The following is a 19858-nucleotide window of genomic DNA, read 5'->3' as shown; positions in this document are numbered from 1 at the left end:
TCAGTTTCACTGACAAGTTCATCTGTTATGCACTTTATGCTTTTGAGCTCATTTAGTGAGTTTTATACTTCAGTTATTAAATTTTTCAGTTCAAATATTTCCTTTTGATTTTCTTTTTAATTTAAGGAGTGATGAGAGCTTTGTTAGCACTCAGCAGACTGGCCAATGGGTGGGCTGACAGGCCAATGGTCAGGTGTATGCACAGGCAGCAGGGGACACATGGGAAGGTGAGCATGCGTCAGGCAGGTAGGCAGGCAGCAAGCAGGAAGGATGCAGCTGGGGGCTGCCCTGTGAGGGGTGTGGCATCCCTCCAGCTGCTGCCTGCTGGGGCCTCAGTCTGTGGCTTAGAACTCGGTGCCCATCACCCAGAAAGCTGGCCTGCCTTAGGCAGGCATTGATGAAGACTGAAGCCTGGCCTCCTTTTGTAGCTGGACCTCCTTTAGTGCAAATATGGAAGTAGTGTCAGGAAGTTTGTGGATGCGCTTCCACAGACTGAGCAAGAAAAGAAGTTTCATGGCATCCTCTGCGGAGATCCAATTGCGAACTTCAAGCTGCAGCAGCTTGGTGAGGAGGTCAGCCCCGCCACTGTCAAGTCTACAGCAAGGACAAGGGGACTGGGGATAGCAGTATGTCTTGAACTCTTCACTGGACAGGATGCCTGGCCACGTCTCCTCAGTTGGGGCTCCCAAGACGCGGAAGATGAGGTGCAGCTGTTCCTCCACCGTGGAGCCCAGGAAGAGGGGCTGGCCCGTGGCCATCTCATAGAAGATGCAGCCCACACCCGACATGCCAATCTGAGAGGAGTAGTCCGTGGACCCGAGCAGGATGTTGGGGGCTGGTACACAGCATTACAACCTAATTGGAGTAGATCCTCATTGGAACTGACTCGGACCGGGCCAGGCCGATGTCGGCCAGCTTGAGCTCTCCTCTCTCGTTGATGAGCAGGTTCTGGGGCTTGAAGTCTCGGTGTAGCACCTTCTGCCGGTGGCAGCAGCCTAGGCCACGGATCAGCTGGAACAGGAAGAGTTTTGCATTGTGCATGTTGATGACGTTCCCACAGCCATCCAGGTACTGCGTCAGGTCCTTGTCCAGGTAGTCAAAACACAAGTGTGAGCGACCTCTCTGAGGATAATGTGTAGTGGGATGATGCTGGCGTGTTTGAGTTCCTTGAGCAGGGACGCTTCCCACATGGCGGTGTAGGGCGCCCCCTCTTTGTGTTCAGTCTGATCTCCCTGGGCGCCACAAGGTTGTCTGTGAGCTTGCTTTTGCCTTTGCAGACGGTGGCATATGTACCCTGTCCCAGCTTGTCCAACTTGATGTAGGTCTCCAGTTTCCCAAAGTCGATCTCAGGCAGGCTGACACGGCGGAGGCGGCAGCCGAGGGGCTTGTCAAAGACGGGGATATTGGGGTCAACTTCTCAAGGGAGCCATCGGGCAGCCGGATGGGGGCTGCTAGTGATGGGCGCTTGTTGACATCTTCCGTGGAGATCTTGCACGGGAGTGGGGGGGGGAGTTGCGCATGCGCACCCTCCCTGGTGCCTGCCCCTCCCGCGAGGGCGCGGCGGAAGCCTGCCCCCTCTCCCCGCCGACCCCACCTTCCAGTCCCCGTGTACAACCTCTGGTGCGGAGCTGGGCGGGCCGCGTCCAGAGCGGGGCTCCCCAGGGGCAGCACGTGTGGGGGCCTCTCCCCGGTCACCGCCGCCGCTCTCACCCAGGCCTGTCTGTTCAGGGGCACCACTGGTCTTGTCTACACCTCGGCCCCCTCGGAGTGTCACTGACAGCCGCCTTTTGATCTTCTTCAGCCGATCCGCGGCGCCCGGCGGGGGCGCGCGAGCCACCTCAGCGCCGCGGGGCCGGCAGGACGGGCTGAGGCCGCGCGACCTCCTTCCCCTCCTTCCCCTCCTGTTCGCCGCAGGCGCACGTCCCAGGGGTCTTAGGCGTGGCTGCCGGCCCGGGCCGCCGCCTGCTGAGGAGGAGGAGGCGGCGGTGGCGGCGGCGTCCCGCTCAGCCGGCCCTGCGCTCGGCCGCTGCGGGCAGCGGCCCCGGGCTCCTCGGCGCCGGCTCGAGTCCGAGAGCTCCCGGCGGCGCGCGGTTCAGGGCCGACCGTTGGCGGAGACGCGGCGGACCCCCTTCTGATCCTTCTTTATACCTCATTTCTGAGTGCTCCAACCTATTAATTTTAGGAGTGCTTGCAATTTCTCGTTAGAATATTTTAAATAACTTACTATTTTAAAATCTTTGCCAGGTAATTCTAATAACTTTGTCATGTCAATGTTGATGTTTCTTAATCGTCTTTTCCCGTAAGAATTGAGAGTCTCCTGTTTCTTCATATGCTGAGGAATTTTGGACTGCTATATCATGCTTTCATACACGGAGGTTTTTTTTTTAATCCTTTGAATAAAGTTGGTATGTTTGTTTTGGCAGGAAATTTATGTGGTTAAATTCAGGCCACAGGTTTCAGCCCGTCTTCTTTGGCTCTGGGTTGAATGTCAATTTAATTTCAACGCTTTTGCAGAGCTATTCAGATCTGTCCCACAAGTGCACGTCCAGCGGCCGGCTGGGTCTGACCAGAAGTCTTTCTGATAATCAGGTTTAACAAGTCTTTATTATACTGATTAGTATCAGGTCCAGACATGCACACAAAGTTTGGGATTAAATTTTAAATAAGATTATTTAAAAATTTACTGAGATTTCTTTCATGAGGTCTCCCCTCATCGTAACCTCCCCAGTACACTTCATGTCCCTGGAGTACTTCTTTCAGGTTCTGTATTCAGAAGAACAGGGCCGTAGTTATTCTGTGCTGCTTACTTTTGTGACCAAGAGGTGACAGGACCACAGGATAAAAAACAGGGTAACTTTACCAGAGATTTGGTGGTACTTTAAATTCTGGTCTTCTTTCCAGTTGTCCTGCTGTTACTCAGTTTGCAGAGTCTTCTAACAGCTGCTCTGTGCATTCTGTCTCAGAGCTGCACTCAGTGGTACAGACAGGGTGGAACATGTTTTCTCCAGCTTACCTGAAACTGACTCCCAGAATTATTTATTTACTTTTTATTTCTGCATATTACCTGCACCCAATCTTGGCCTTCTAGTTTCTGAATACTTCTGATCTTGACTCATTTTCCTTCTTCCCCATTCAATGCCTAATACTCAGTCACTGTGTTATTAAATGACATTAATTCCTTTTATTTTGTAACTGCTTTGCCAAGCCTCACTCCAAGTTCAAAGGGCAGACTCACTGAGATTTGGGGGAAATGCCTGGTAACTACTGTCCTGCGTTGGTTAATTAGAACATCAACAAGATTACAATGCAATATTTTATGATTTCCCATTGGCATGTTTCACAGAAAACATTTTCAAGTTGAAGTAAATAATGGAAAGAAGTACTCGCTAACAAATTAATTACCTGTTAGTTTATCACTAGAGTGACTGGCAAGCTAGAAAATAAATTTATTACTTTTTATCTTAAGCTGAAGTAGACAGAGAATTTCTGTGTGCAGCTCCTTACACGTGGTGTTCAAGGATGACAAGTTCCCTATGTAGAAGCCCTGGGAACTTCTCTGAAAATGTTCCATCACCGTTTCCACTAGGTATTTCTGCTCGTGGCCCTCAGAGCCAGCTACACACAAGGAAGGGAAATGTGAATAAACTTCCTCTTTCCTCTCTCTTCTGCCTCTTCAGAATTTCTATCTCCAATTCCTACAAACATCTCAATTCTAACAAGCCCTTCTCTTGAGCCTACTTCCTGCTAGATTTATTTAATTATATTCCACTTCATTTCTGGATGTAAAACAGACTATTATTTCCTCAGCTTCTTTTCCCTCACTGCTAATCTTCTTGAAAGATTGACATACTCTTCCCAGAAGAGAACTGGAATGATGTCAAAGGAATGAAATATTACAATGGTTCTCGAAGTGTGGTCCCTATACCAGTAGCAATACAGCACCTAGTAACTTGTTATAAAGGCAAATTCCTGAGTCCCACCTATAGAATCAGAAACTCTTCAGGTGCAGTCCCACAATCTGTGTTTTAACAAGTCCCCTAGGTGATACTGATGTATGCAAAATTTGGGAACCATTGTAAATAGAGAGTTAATAATTGCCTGGTACTGGTAGAATGAAGGGGAAGGGTGTGGTCCGCATGTGAGTTGCTTGTTAAATTGTGAGGACTTATTGAATTGGTTATTCCATGCTTGAAATAAGTCTTGTCACTAGCACCCTGAGTGGCTGTGCGAAGTGCAGGAAGGGAAAGCAAAGTATAAATAGTGGGTGTGAAGGGCTGACAGCATCCAAAGTGTCTTTCATCTCTGCATTCTCCATCTGGTGACCTGCAGAGTGTTCTCCCCAGCTACTGTGAACACTTTGGCAATTATTCCAAGGGGCATTTTTCTAATAAAAACCCACTCATTGTTCCTCCAGGGTTTTTTCTCCTTCAGTGGCCCTGGAAGCACTAGGCAAACACATTTTTAATGACCAGAATTCACAGATACGGTATTATCCTCCTCAACATGTATGAATTCAGTAATCCACTGAGACTTCTTGGCTGGCTTTTTACAGTCCTTAACGTCACATAAATTTTGATTCAGCCAAATAGGTTTCCTTAACATAATACAATTATTTCAGTATTGTAAGATAATCTTAAATCTGAATCATTATGTCTTGTGATGGACACAGAATTATATATTGTGCCATAATTTATAATTGAACAAAGTTGGTCCTTCTTAATAAAGCATTTTTTGATATCACTGAAATCATCAAGAGAAATAAGGAAATGGTGACTGGCTAAACAAAACTTCTATTGTAAGAAAAAATCTTTCTTCAGAGAGATATTGAGCAAGTGGAATATATGTTCATGACAGTACTGAAATTGATCCCAGCGATCCTACATTGGCGTTTCCATCTAAACATCATGAAAATACAGGATATAAAAGTGTGTGTGTGTGTGTGTGTGTGTATATATATATATATATATATATATACACGTATATATACACACACACACATATATAAATAAATACACTACAATTCACTATCAATAGAAACACCAACCCCTGGAAAACACTCAATACTTTCTGGAAGTTTCCTCACTGTTATCAAACAAGAGATAAATTTATTTGAACATTAGTGTCAGGGAGAAATTTCTGTAGTTAGCTTGTAAGTATCTATGCACTGTGCACTGTTCCTCCCATTAGAGTAGCAGGAAGAGTTTTACAATGGGTAATTTTTTTTCACAAACATATGCTCACAACTCAAAAGTTGATTATAATTAACCCTCGAATAATGCAGGAGTTAGGGGCACTAATCATCCTTGCAGCCAAAAGTCTGTGTGTAACTCAGAGTTGGCCCTCCATATACTCGGTTCCTCCACATATGTGGTCCCGCTTTGGTAGACTCAAGCAACCTCAGGTCATTTGGTAATGTAGGATTTAATACTGAAAAAAATCCCTGAATAAGTGGACTCATGCAGTTAAAATCCACATTGCTCAAGGACTGACTGAATAATGCTTTGTTTTAGAAGATTGTCTTTATAAATAACAAACTTTGATTTCAGTTTTTGTAAGTACTTTATATTTTTAGAAAAATTATGTATTTGCTCATAATTTATATTAACATTTTCAGTTTGTTTTATCCTTTATTTTTTCCATTTCTCTTTTTTGGGGGCTGTGATTTACCTTTACTGAAAAAACACAGTTGGTAAGTTTAAAGTGTGACGGGTTTGACAAATGTATACACCTATGTAACCACCACCTTAATTAAGACACACAGCATTTCTACAACAAAAACTGTTCGCCTCTCTCTTTTCCCAGTTACTGCCTTGCACCCAGAGAGAAAAACCGCTGTTCTGGTTTTCATTATCATATATTAATCTTGTCTGTTTTCAAATTTTATATAACTGGAATTATGTAATACATACTCTTTGTGTCTAGCTTGTTTAACTCTGCACTTTTTGAGATTCCTCTATGTTATTGTATGTGTCAGTAGTTGATTTCACTTTATTACTAAGTAGCAATTAATTTCCATGACTAATGATTTTACCCACCTTTTCATATATATTTTGACATTCATTTATTTTCTATGTTGAAGTGTTGACAGAAAAATATCCCCCATCTCTTTACTGGGCTGAGTGGTTTCTTACTGAATTATCAGTGTTTTTATATGTTTTGGATATAAGTTCTTTATCAGATATGTGTTTTGGAAATATTCTCATGAAATCTCTGGCTTATCTTTATTTTCTTAAGAATTATTTGAAACAGGCTTAAAACAACAAAGATTTATTACTTCTCTATTCTGTGGTTTTAAAATGTTGGTGATTTTCCTCCTGGTCTTGCCTAGGGTCACTTCTGTGGCTTGAATGGAAATGAAACACCCAAAACAACCTACTCAATGTACCTAGAAGTTGACGCCATCACCGTGTGTGCTCCAAGGAGGCCTCTCCTCTTCTAGAAAGCTAGTGTGAATTTCTGCAAAACTTGGAGGCCTCAAGATCCTAAGAGAGTGAAAGCAGAAGGTGTGATGCTTCTTAAGTCCCAGTATCAGAAGAAATGTAATATTATTTGTGTTGCATTCCATATTTACTCCTTTTATGATTCCTTCTTCATTCATGGTATTTCAAGTTTCCTTCTGGTGTCATTTCTCTTCTGCCTGAAGAACTTCTTTTGGGAATTTTTAAGAGCAGCTCTATTGGCAACAAAATTACTTAGTTTTCATTCATCTGAGAATGTCTTGTTTCACCTTTATTCTGGAAGGACAGCCTTGCTGGATGTAGAAATCTGGAGTAATATATATTTTTTCTTTCATTGCTTTAAAAGTGTGCCACTTCCTTCTGGGTTCCGTAGTTTCAATTGAGATAGCTACTGTTCCTCCTTGTAATTAGTTTACCTTTTCTCTTTTACTACTTTTGAGAGTTTCCCTTTATCTGTAGTTCTCAGAACTTTATTTCTGTTGTGTCTTGATATGTATTTCTGTTTGGGGTCCACACAGCTCCTTGTACCTATAAATTTATGTCTATTATTTCTTTGAAAACTATTTCAGTCCCACATTTTTCCCTTTTCCTTTTGGGACTCTGCTGATACAAATGTTAAATTTTTTGTTATTTTTCTACAGGTGGTTCCCTGTGATTCTATTAACTTCTTTCAGTCTATTTTCTCTCTGTTGTTCAGTTTGGGTTATTTTCACTGTTCTGTTCTGTCTTCAAGTTCCGTTATTTGCCCTGAGATAGTAATTCTGAATATTGATCATTGGCCTCTCTGGTGGCTTTTTTATTTTGGTTAGTGTATTTTTCAGTTCTATAATTTCTATTTGATTTTTTATATCCTCCATTTCTTTGCTTAGTTTTTCTATGATAGATTAGAAAATCACTATTTATGTTAATTGATTCAGGAAAGATCATCAGGAGATGCTAAAATTAGTGGATAAATGCTTGAGGAAACAGGGTTTATACATAGTGTCAGAGTTTTGCCCCAGAAAACAATGATTAATTACTTATTAATTGATAAAATACTTACACATATCGGTTAATAAATAAAAATAGTTATTAATTAACTTTAAAGTGGAGTAACCTCGCTGACATCTTAGCCAAGTGATAAAATTTAACATCATCAGTCAGAGACACATGAATATCATTGGTCTTTGTTATGCTGCACTGAAAAGACCACAGGTTGACTTCTCTAGTATTCTGGCCAAAAATGCATATGCTGGATCTGATCATACAAAAAATATAAAACAAACCTAAATCAAAGGAAATTATATGGGATGAATGACCAGAACTCTAAAGATGTTAAGATCATAAAAGCTAATTAAATATTAGGGAAATCATTCCTAATTAAAGGTAACTAAAAACATACGACAAATAGATCAATATATGATCCTGAATTGGATCCTGGAATGGAAACAGAAGGATGAAAAGAGAAGCCCATTTTGTTTGTTTTATTTGCTTTGTTTAATTGTTTTGTTTTTGCTATAAAGATCAAGGCTGGGAAATCAGAAAATCTGAATGGGTCTGGATTAGATGGTGGTATTGTATGAATACTAAAAATGTCTTGATGTTAATGGCTGTGCTGTAATAGGGGAGTGTGTTAGCCTCCTGGTACTGTCATAATTTTCTGTCAAAATATTACAAAAATAATACAAATTTTTAAACAATAAAATTTTTTTTCAGAGGAAATGCTTCATTTTATTTCCACTCACAATTCCCCAAAAAGGGTCAGTCCCTGCCCCTCCCTCACCTTGATGCGGCCCCTCCTCCAACACCTTCACAAAACACTGACTTCCTCCCAGAGCTAAAATGAACACCCAGTCACCAATTACGGCTGTTCTCCACCCCGCCCACCTTCCCATCTGCCTGTATATCCACCTGCTCTGCGAACTTGCCCACCTTTTGGCTCCATCCCCCAAATGTAGTTCCCCAAGGTCACCTGGCTTGTTTGCCTTACATTCTATGGGCACCATTCTTAGAACTTTTCTTGGCTTAGTCCCCAGATGATTCCCCTGTCCTCCTATGCATCGTCATTCTGCAGAGCTTCCTGGCCTCATTTCCTGTTTGGGAGACTAAGTTTCCAAGCTCTCCCCTGTTCCCCAGGTTTCCTGTGGGGCTCTGTTCCTCAGCTGTTACATATGGATGTACATGTTGACTGAGGCCAAACATGCCTTGGTTCTGGGGAGAGAAGAGGGGAGCCAATTAAGAATGGACAGGAGAGGAGACAAGGATCAAAGGGGACAGAGAAAGGGGGAGGTGGGAGGAGGGATGGAGGGGTTTGACGGGAAGCTGGATGGAGGGGGATGACAGCGGGATGGACCCTCCCACCTCAACCCCAGAAAGACAAGGGAGCCAGAGCGGAAGACAAGCTCCCCCTACCGCACAAAGCCCCTGCCTGGCTAGCTGTTCCGAGTCCCCTTGCTTCAAGCCTTGTACACTTAGATGAGCAGCCCCTTGACATACTGGATTTCCCTCTCCGCCTACTCAGCCATCTCCCTCAGCTCCTGGTTCCGCGCCTCCAGCCCCTGGCACCCGCCGTCCAGGGCCTCGCCCTCTGGGCGCTTCCTCGGCAGGTACCTCAGAGCCGCTGATTTGTTTTGGTCCCTCTCCTTTTGCTCGTGGTCCCCGTGGGCGGTGGCACTGTGTGCCCTGTAGGACTTATATTAGAGAGCCACGGATGGCTATGAGGAGACTAAGCCCAGTATCAAAAAGGCAAATTGAGAGAGGAGGTAGTTTGGACAAGGGTTATGGCCGTGGAAATGAAGGGAAGTAAGTGAACTGGAGACTTAGTGATGCATCAGATGCGGAGGCAAAGTAGAGAGAGATGTTCAGATGACTCTCAGCTTTGTGGCTGGGTGACTAGTTTCCAGTTTCCAGTAATCAGGATCACTGAATATTTAGGGGAAGAAAATTGAGTTTATTTTTAGATTTTCATGTGATCCAAGATGCTTCTTGGAAATGTTGACAAAGTAGTTGCCTGTGTGGATATGAAGGGAAAACAAAGGCTTATAATGGAAACAAGGGCTTCAGCCTGGGCAGTGAAGACTGAGGAGGTCGGCAGAGGGGTGGAAGGAAATCCAGGACAGAGGGTATAGTACTGTCATCAAAGGGGACAGTATTAGGAGGCAAGCCTAAGAGTGAGAGGCATGGCGGTGTTTGAGGACAGAGGCAAAGATTTAAAGATTAGATTTAGAGTAGAAATAGAATGAACATTGTAGAAACTGAATTAAGGAACTGGTGAAAGTCTGGCCCAGCACAGTGTTTTCACCTGTATCCCTTAGAGCACTGGGTCCTTGGGAGTGTTACTGACATGTTCTCTCTCTGTCTCTGTCTCTGTCTTTCTCTTTTTCTGTCTCTCACACACAAACATGTTTCATGATGGAGATAGTATGGGGATCACTGTTAAGATGAAACAGTTTGTCAACGATATAACTTCTAAGAGTGTTTGTCTAGCACCATGAGTCTCAAGGTGGACAGCCCATGCAGCAGTACTTACCGACTCTCAGGGATCTAAGTCCGCGTTCTCTGGAACAGCACAGGAGAGACACCTGCTGGGTGTCATTAACAGACTGGGCCACAGAACTGTGCATCTGTCCCTCTCAACATCCTCCCCTCCCTCTCCACCCCTGCTCCCTAACCCCCTCCCTGGGAAAGGTACAGTTTTTCTCAGGCATTGAAATATCAGGGTTCAGTGTCAGGTGCTGTGAGTTTAGGGCAGTGGAGGTCAAAATACTTGGTGAAACCAGAGATGACAGCCAGGAATCTGGATCCATTCCAGCCAGTGTTTGGGTGAATAGCGTGTCTGGGTGTTGGGTGGGATGAATCTTTGCTAACCAGTGAAAGCCTCCAACTTAGCAGCAGGGCTCTAGTTCATTTACAGGCAAACAGGAAACCCTGAGAAAAGGATGTTCTGGAAGAAACCTTCTGCAGGGGTGGGTGTGGGACAGGGTGAACAGAAAAGAAAGAAAATAACCAAAAGATAGCCCCTGTCCTGGAGACTGAAATGATTTAAACTTAGAAGGTATGTGCCTGGGATTTGAAGATGGAAGGTTTGTTATTTAAATGTTTAGAACTTGGAAGTTCCTTTGTGTTGGTAATCAATGTGTTAGCGTGTAGCTACTTTGCACATAGCTTTGGCCATAAGGAAAAATGAACCTATTTCAATAAGTAACTCTCATCACCACTGGTATGGCAGTGAGATCACCAACATCCTCTTCATAGAGGGTTATATACAGTTTTAAAAAGCAGAGGAAGAAGATCACTATAGAAGGTTTAAGCAAACAAGAGTGGTATTATGTGCAAATGGATATTTTGTGATGTGGGTTTTGCTGGAATCTGAAGCCCAGCATTTATCTTGCAATCTCCAGTGCCTAGTTTAATGCCTGGTAAACAGTCAGCTTTTGATTGAGTGGGTGGATGAATAAATAATCCCTAAAATTCATTTTTTTTAAAAGAAGAACCAGGGGAGAACACTTGAGATTATATTAACTTTGAAGGTCAAAGCCAAAAGTATCGAGATGACCTCTAAGTTGTGGTATGAATTTGTAGCACTAGTTTAACATAGCTGATAGTTGCTGATAAGATTGAGAAATTGGAGTTTTTAACAGGTAGAAAATTACTGACTTTTGCTTGATACCATATGTTTTGGAAGGAAAAAACCAAGATGTCATGCAAGAAGAAACAGCTGGTCTTGCTGTAGCAATGAATAGCAGAATATTGCAGATTTGGTTAACATAAAGTTTTAGTTCTAATTTTTGTAACTTCCTACACATACATATTCCTGCATAAGACATGAATGACATGTACACGAGAGCGTTGTGTTGAATGAATGTATAGATGAGTGAATTCACATGTAGCATTGCTGGACGCAGCCTTCTTATTTTTTTAATCTATCTATTTGTATCTTAGTGTTTGACATAACCAGTTCTGTCTCAAGCATGCATAGGTATCTATTTGGGTTTCAAATTACCTCATAAAGACCCTCATTTTACTCTAGGATGATGGTAAACAGTTGGCATTATCTGTATATCATTATGTCAGCAATATTTCTTATTTTGATTGTCATGTCATTAACTTTCCTCGTCTTACCTGTCCCATCTCCAAGGATGGAGGCCTTCTTTTTTCCTATTCAATTACTGATTCAATTTTTCTGTCTTTAAAAACAATTAATGACTTCTAACTACATACAGTCATCTCTTGGTATCTGCAAGGGATTGCTACCAAAATCCCTAGAGGCTCAATCCCTTAAATAAAATTGTTCCTATTTTGCATATAACCCACACACATCCTCCTGTATACTTTAAATCACCTCTTGAGTATGTATAATTTCTAATACAACATAAATGCTATCGGAATTGTTACTGGAGCATAGAAAATTCAAGTTTGCTTTTTGGAACTTTATGGAATTTTTTGCCCTGAATATTTTGGACCTGTGTTTGGTTGAATCCACAAATGCAGACCCCGTGGATACAGAGGGCAGGACTGTACCATGAATCATAATGGTCACTAGGACCACAGAGATACACAGGACATAGCCCTTCTCTCCAAAAAGCTCCAGTCAGTAGAAGAAGTAGACATACATGTGTAGCACCAGTAAGACATTGTAGTAAGTACAGAACAGAACAAATATAAGGTTCTGTGTTATCATGGACAGAGACTTGTTATAATGAGGATCAAGGTGGGCAAGGCAGGCTTTTTAGTGTAGGTTATACTGAAGCCAAATCATCTCCTTTACTTCTCTGTATCCTTTTGTTGTATTACCTTCCAAAAGCCAAATGGATCAAGCCCTCAGAAGATCTATTGGTCTGTCATTAAATCTTCTTTTCCTGCTGAGAGAAGCTTCCTTTGAGGAGCTAGTCTTTGCTAAGTAATCCCATTAACAGAAAAGCCTGCATTTCAAATCAGTCAGTGAATAGAAAACACAAAATAGCTTTGTTAGAAATCTCTCAGGTTCTATCATTTACAACACAACAGTTTATGGCTGAGCTGCCTTTATGTTCAAACAACAGAAAATGTTGAAGGGATTTTGACTTCTGGGGACTAAACTCAAAGGCAAGATATGGTGGTCTACTGACTTCTTAATACACTTAGAAAGTGTAGAAAATATTTTGAAACATCTTTGTGAATTATAGAGATAAGACTGCAAATAAAAATCATCTAAATTCTGTATTAAGAATAAAATTTGTGTTGTTTGAAACGTATAAAATATTCTGCTTTAGGTTAAAATGCAGAGGATCCTCTCCTGTAAAGAACCAAACTTAGGACAACAAATTTTTAGCTTGGGTTTTAAAGGGTGAAATAGGACAGTTAAAAATAAAAGAAGCCTGGAGCCATTTTTGTGTTGAAAGAATTTTTGACAGAATCAAAATCTTTTATTTTTGTTCCATGACTTAATAATTAAATTGTACTTTTCCCAAAACAAAGAGGCAGAAAGAATGATTGCAATAGTTAAATATTTTTTTTTCTTTAAAAATGTTATAACACCTTTAGGATCAAATTACTTTCAAATTTAACTTGATTAATTTCTGAGAGGAATACCAATTTAAAATGAAAGTCTTGCATTCCAGAGAGCATTATAAACAGCTAAAAACAAGGGAGGAAAACTGTACTGTTTTATAGCATGCTGAAATAAATTAAAATATATATTATTTATATGGGAATATCACTAATAGCCAATAGCATTTGGAAGATTTGGAGATGATCTGGTCAGCATTAAACATTTTAAAATGCATCATGAATTAAGTCAAATTTTACCTCAAACAGATGATAAAAATATCAAGATATATAGAATTTTCCTGTATTTAAGATCATGATTATCTAACAACCACTTGGCTTTTGTTTTTCCACAGAGCACAATGAGATGAACTGGAAATAATGGAAAAGCATGGCCAGTCCTCCAAAGACAAGGAAAATGCCAGTTTTCTGGACAAACCTGAGCAGTGAGCACACCATAGGACCCTGTAGATGGCATCCAGGCTATGGGTGAGCTCTTTCCATTCAGAAAATGCAGTATCTTCTGTGCACTCATGTCATGAATAAATGTGAGGATAACTGTGCTTTTCTGCATTGTATTTTTCCTCTTAACTTGGCTTTCATCGGGCTTCTATGAAATGCCAGTCAGTGGGCTTTCCCAAAATTCGGGAGAACATTCTTGCTTAGAACATCAACAGCATGCATTTTTTTGTGATTTTTTATGGCTATATTTGTTCAAATGCTGTTTATTTGTATGATGCACACTTTCATAGGAACCTCCACTTTGGCAACCTGATAAATCACATTTCTTCAAAAAAAAAAAAAAACCACTTTCTTCTAAACATATGCTAGCCCTTGAATAGTTTTTAACAACTGATTTTTGGATTGAAACAAGTCATTTTTGTAAATGTTACTTATAAAAATGAATCTGAAACAGAGTCTGAGAATGATAACTGTATATGAATGAGAGGTTTTTTTGCATTGGTAAATATATCTTAATCCTCCAATAAGTTAAATTTCATTAATTTAAATAAATAAGAAGTAATCTGGATAAAAGCAATGAAGCAAGAAGCAAGATTTTTTTATAATTTCACAAGAGCTATGCAAAGTCTTCCTGATTTCATTCTTTCTCTATAAAACACATATAACTATACTTATATAGTTCTACATGTATATAGTTAGTGCTATTTGTATATCCACATGGATCTGATCACTCGGAATTAATTTTGCTCTGTGTGCCTATCAGCAGGCATTTAATACATGTTCTGTTAATTGATTCAGGTATTGCTAGTCATTTCACTGATTTATAAGTTAGGAAAGACAAAGGAATCCAGTTGCTTAAATCATTTTACAGACAATCCTGTTTCTTATAAATATATCACTTTTATTATCATAACTGTGCATATTCTGTATATAGATATGTTAGTAGTATGGAATATATTACTATATGGGTAATCTAATAGATTCATTATCATGTCATGTCAAACTTGATTATAAAGCGATGTTGCTCTTTTTATCAATGGGGGAAAGAATCCTGACTGATTGAATATTATAGGAAACAAAGCTTGTATTAAAGTGGGTGTTTTGAAATATGTTTTAGGTTTCACACATCCAGATTTTGAGCAATGAAAAAAAATAAAAATTAATATCTCTAAATGTGCCAGAAAAAAGGCGAACAGCTTCTTCTTTGTTAGATACAAAACAATTTTACTTTTTTTCTTTAGAACTACACACATTTTGCGTTACATATAGCTGCCTGGATGTTAATTTTGACATCTCAATTGCTAACACAATTAATAATATGTATTTGCATTTTTAAAGCTCCAGCTTACTTGAAATAATAATTAACTTTAAAATTTTCTTAATCTACATACAAACAAGCCTCGGTCAGACTCACTTTTGGAGTGGCACTGTTGGTCCAGCTGTGCAGAAATGCTGGAGAGAGTTTGCCTTTTCAGTTTAGATGGTATGTATACTTTTAATAATAAAACATAAAAATTAATGAGCTAATTTTCTGATCGAGGAGGGTGAAAACAGGAAAGTGTACACAGTTGAGAGTCCACCCTGAAACCGCTGTGCTTCCACTTGGAGATTAGGTTGGAACAGTGGGGAACACAAGGTCTTCTGTGCTATTAAGCTAAAGTAATGTGAAACACAGAATTTCACCTTTCATTCTAAATATTCTCATCTAAATATGTGGATTTACTGGAATTAATTTTATTTGACACTGTATATGTAATAATTTGCAAAATCTATTTCTACTTACTTTGGTCTTTCTGCCTAGGACAATTGCAGAAGCCTTTTGTTGTATTTTGTTTCCTATTATCTGCACAATTTTGGTGAGGTCAGACGGTTTTCACAGAGTCATGTTGTGTTGTTCTTTACTGGTGAGCAATTTGACAGTGTGTGTCATTGTTTTGTCACTGCTGCTGTTGTATTCTTCTCAGTTATATGAACACTCTGGGCTTCTCGCTGATTAGGATGCTGGAAAAGGAGCAGTGTGTGTTTCCACTGCCTGAACCCCAGGACCTTCTTCGGACCTCACAGATGAAGTTTGAAGATTTTCAAAAAAAACGTCAGAAAACTAAAGAGAGACCTGAGAGGTAATGTACAGTGTTAAAGCAACTCATGATTGATATTTATGCATTTTCAGTGAGAGGACAGACTTCCGTCACGTCGTTGTTAAAAGATAAATATTCCCCCCCACCCCGCCCTTGGTGCACCTGCCCAGGAACTTGTGGCTCGTGAACTTGCCTGGGAAGAAAATATTTTCTTTCACATATTTGATCAAAAAACACATGCATGTGTAATGATTTATTGTTAGTTGAGAAGCCTTATATCAAATCATTTTGAAGAGAGTTTGAAATTCTTTGAATTTGTAAATTAGAAGTAATACATAAAAGCAAATTGTTTACAATTTTTTTTTTGGTGAAAAATTCCCTTTCATCCCATCCCTGCTTTTGATGAAGTACACTTGGCCTACAGTATTATGTTAGTTTCAGGTGCACAACTTAGTGAGTCAGTTTTTTCATATATTACATACCACACAAAGTTATTACAATATTATTAACTGTATTCCCTATGCTGTACCTTACATCCCTGTGACTTATTAATTTTATAACTGGCAGATTGTACCTCTTAATTCCCTTCACCTTTTTTATTCATCCCTTTTATCTTCTTTTCATGAGGCTTCTTCTTGTTATAGAGTTGAGAAACCTCACCTATCTATTTAAGCCTCTTTGTATCTTTTTAAGTACAGACAGGGAGTGACTAAGTTTATGTGAGATTTTCATTTCATGTCTCACTAGATGAGAAGAAGAGGCTTGGTTATTGCTGCCCAGAAACCAAAAAGATGATAAAATATTTTAAGTGATACAGTCTCAGTGCTAAAGTGTTTATCCAAAGATACTGATCTATATATCAAATTTATGGAGTTGTTATATTCCAGTTACAGATGCTTTTATATGGATTTAAATCAAAGTAGTAACATTATGTAGTTTGCCTGTAGTTCTTAAACACTAAGCATTTATTATGCGCCTGATGCTGGATAGGCATCTGCTAGGTGATGTGGGTACCCAAAGTTACAGTCAACTGTCCAGGGAGGGTGAAGTCTTGTCATTAAGATACTCTTCCTTAGAGCCTCTAATACGAGTGCTCATTGATTGAGTCCAGGAATGATTGCCTTGTTTTTTTAAAAATAACAATTAAAACTGTGTTATGTTTATGTAATGCTACATCACTATGCATTTAAGTATGATTCCTTAAAGCAATACGAATCCCAACAATTCATGTGTAGTATTTATCATACGTCAAAATTTTGCCAGTTATCTTGATTTCCTTCTGAAATTCCTCTCTCTCCCTCTCTCTCTCTTCCTGCACCGCCACCTCTGATGTAGTGCTGGACATTTCTGGGGTATCTAGAGAATATTTAACACTTTAATCAATTTAGTCTTGCAAAGCAGGATTTCATAGTTCACAAATGATTTTATAAACAAGTGTCATGGTGAGCTCATTAACAGGGGATTTATGTTTACTTTGGTTGGTGCTGCACTTTGGAATGTTACCTCATTTACTTTCCATATCTACATGCTTTCTTGCTATAGTTACATAAGGTCATGAAAATGCTCACATTTCTAACTCACAAGAATCAGAGCTAAAGGAGGAGGACTAACAGCCACTGGGAAAAGGATGTGGAAAGGACAAGTAGGCAGCACCGATGAGAACTACTTCCTCCTGCACGTCTGTCTTCTCGAGCAATGATCGCTTATTGAAGGAGCATCTTAGCAATTTCTGAGCACCTCAGAGGGTTAAGAAGGTGATGATTTTAACCCCAAGAGTTTATACTTTATATTGGGATAAGAAGAACTATTCTGAATGGTCCGTTCCCTCAACTAGCACCTGCTACATGAACTCAGCACTGCATTTCTCAAGTTTGTCCATAGGCTGTTACAATTTGGTGCCCTAGAAATGGGGTATTTCATGGCTAAATGAGTATGAGAACTGCTGGGCTAAGATAAGCTTGAAGGAATTTCCAGGGCCCTCTGGACAAAGGGTAGCAGCAGTTCCCAGCTCACTTGACTGCAGAGCACTTTTCCCAGTGTGTCTGGTAGGTGCTGTAGTCGGAGGAACTCACTTCAAGAAATGCAGGCCTGCTGCCCTGTGAGTAACAGAAGCATGGTGTGTGCCTCAGAGGGGCTTACAGTAAAGGTAGGGAAATGAAATTTTAGATCATGAAATAGTCTCATTACATGTTACTGTTCTTGTAAAATGAGAGCAGCTTGAATGGCTGTTGACAAGGCTGTCAAACTCTGAGGGATCTTTTGAAAAACTGACAAAAATCAGAACAACTTATGCCTCTTATTTTTTGCTTTTCCAAAATGTTTTTGTTTTTGTTTTTGTATTTCATAAAAATGAGATGTTTTGTGACACAAGGAAGGAAATCTTGTGATCTGGAATTTAAATCCCATTTCTAGGAAACATCTAGCATGAAGGCAGCATTTCATATCAACAAGGCATAGAATAAAACTGCCTTATGTCCCTTTGTGGAATGAGATAGGTATAAATACACATTGATTTGAGTAAATGGGAGTCAAATAGGAGGTTATTTGGGATACAATTACTTTACATTAATATCTACCTTGATAAATGTACCCTAATAATGATCCCTTTTAAGTGATCAAATTAGATAATTCATTTCCGAAGATTCAAATAGCCTGAGCATTCTTTTTTTCAGAAGCAACATTTTTAAAGAAGATTTAGAAAATTAGATGATATATGTAGAGAATTTATCCCAATATTTTCCATATAATAAATATCTCAAAGACATTGGCTATTTATGATAAGGAAAATAGAATAAAGAGTGTGATTATTTTGATAAAGACAGATAAGCTGTCAGCCCTTAGTCACCCATCTTCTGGCTCTGTCACTGTTTCTGCTTCCAGACTTAATTTTTATTTATAAGGAAAGACTGAGAAGTAATGTGTCATGGCTCTGGCATTTTAATAAGACAACTGAATCTCATTTTAGCACTTTATATGAGCATCCGCTGTGTTTGGTATGTATATTGTTGCCATGCTTTCTCCGGCTCCTCAGGGAGTTCCCTGGCTTCCTGAGCTCAGTGACGTGTAGTTGGTTTACCAGCCTGGTCAGCTTGTGCCTCTTCTGACTGTGAGCAGCTCTTCTTGATGCCGTCGTGCCCCATGATGGCTTCTGTTCCCATTCCTTTCTTGGGTAGAAATCGTTCCACTTGCCACATGACTTAACATGAACAGAGCACAGAGTAATTAAGTTACTGGAACTGGGCATGAATGTTCTCATGCACATACTTCCCTGTATCCTCTGCTCTCCCCCACCTTCAGTATCTGACTTGAAAATATTTAAAATTCATTATCTATATGTTCAAGTTGAAATAATGTCTTTGCCCAGACATATACAGGAAAGATCAGCCATAGATTTATTTGTATTGATTTATATTTGTTTGGAACACTTATATTTATAATTGTAGATGTCTGATTTTATTTATTTTTGTTTGAGGAGAAAAGATGTTATAAACTTAATTCAAATGCAACCAGTAGCTTTTTTAAAAATATTTTTTTATTATGATTTTAGAATGAGTAACCTTTTAGTATGGAACATCAGACAACATGGAAAAATGTAGAGAAGAAAATATATTTATTTTTATCAATGGAAATAATCAATAAACAATTTGTAGTAGGAACAGAGAACAGTTTTATTTGAGCCAATCTGAGGATTGTATCCTGGGAGACAAAGAGTCAAGGAGCACTTGGATTGTATTCTGCCAAACCACAAATGGGGAAGGATTATACAGGCAAAAACTGCAAAATTACATATGTTGTTTGTCAAGAATTAGAATTGGAGCTGACAAGAAGTAAAGGTATTTGTTAAGCAAAGATTGGTCCAAAATAGTTGCATAGTTACAAGGGGAGACCTTGAGACCATGTGGTAATAGCTAGCAACTACTAGCAGATATTGTTCTGAGAGTGACTGGTGGTGTCCTTGAGTTTGCTACAGTGCAGAAAATTCAAGTTTTTGGTAATACAGGAACATATCTATAATGACTCTGATGAAAGAATTTGAAGACAACACAAATGGGTGGAAAGGTATACCATGTTCTGGGATTGGAAGAATTAGTATTGTTAAAATGACCATACTACACAAGGCGGTCTACAGATTCAATGCAATCCCTATCAAAATACCAAGGGCATTTTTCACAGATCTAGAATAAATTATTAAAATTTGTGTGGAAACACAAAAGCATACAAATAGACAAAACAATCTTAAGAAAGTGGAACAGAACTAAGGGAATCATGCTCCCGGACTTCAGAGTATACTACAAAGCTATAGTAATTAAAACAGTACGGTACTGATCCATTTTGATTCTTGAATGCATTCTTTCC

General features: G+C 39.7%; 1 pseudogene; it reads right to left on the bottom strand.

The window, feature by feature from the left end:
- Positions 1-344: 344 nt before the first annotated feature.
- Positions 345-18696, bottom strand: LOC140699891 (cyclin-dependent kinase 16-like; annotated as a pseudogene).
- Positions 18697-19858: the final 1162 nt, after the last annotated feature.

This window comes from Vicugna pacos, chromosome 11 (genome assembly GCF_048564905.1).
Source record: "Vicugna pacos chromosome 11, VicPac4, whole genome shotgun sequence".
NCBI lineage: Eukaryota > Metazoa > Chordata > Mammalia > Artiodactyla > Camelidae > Vicugna > Vicugna pacos.
This window is presented reverse-complemented; position numbering and strand designations above follow the sequence as displayed.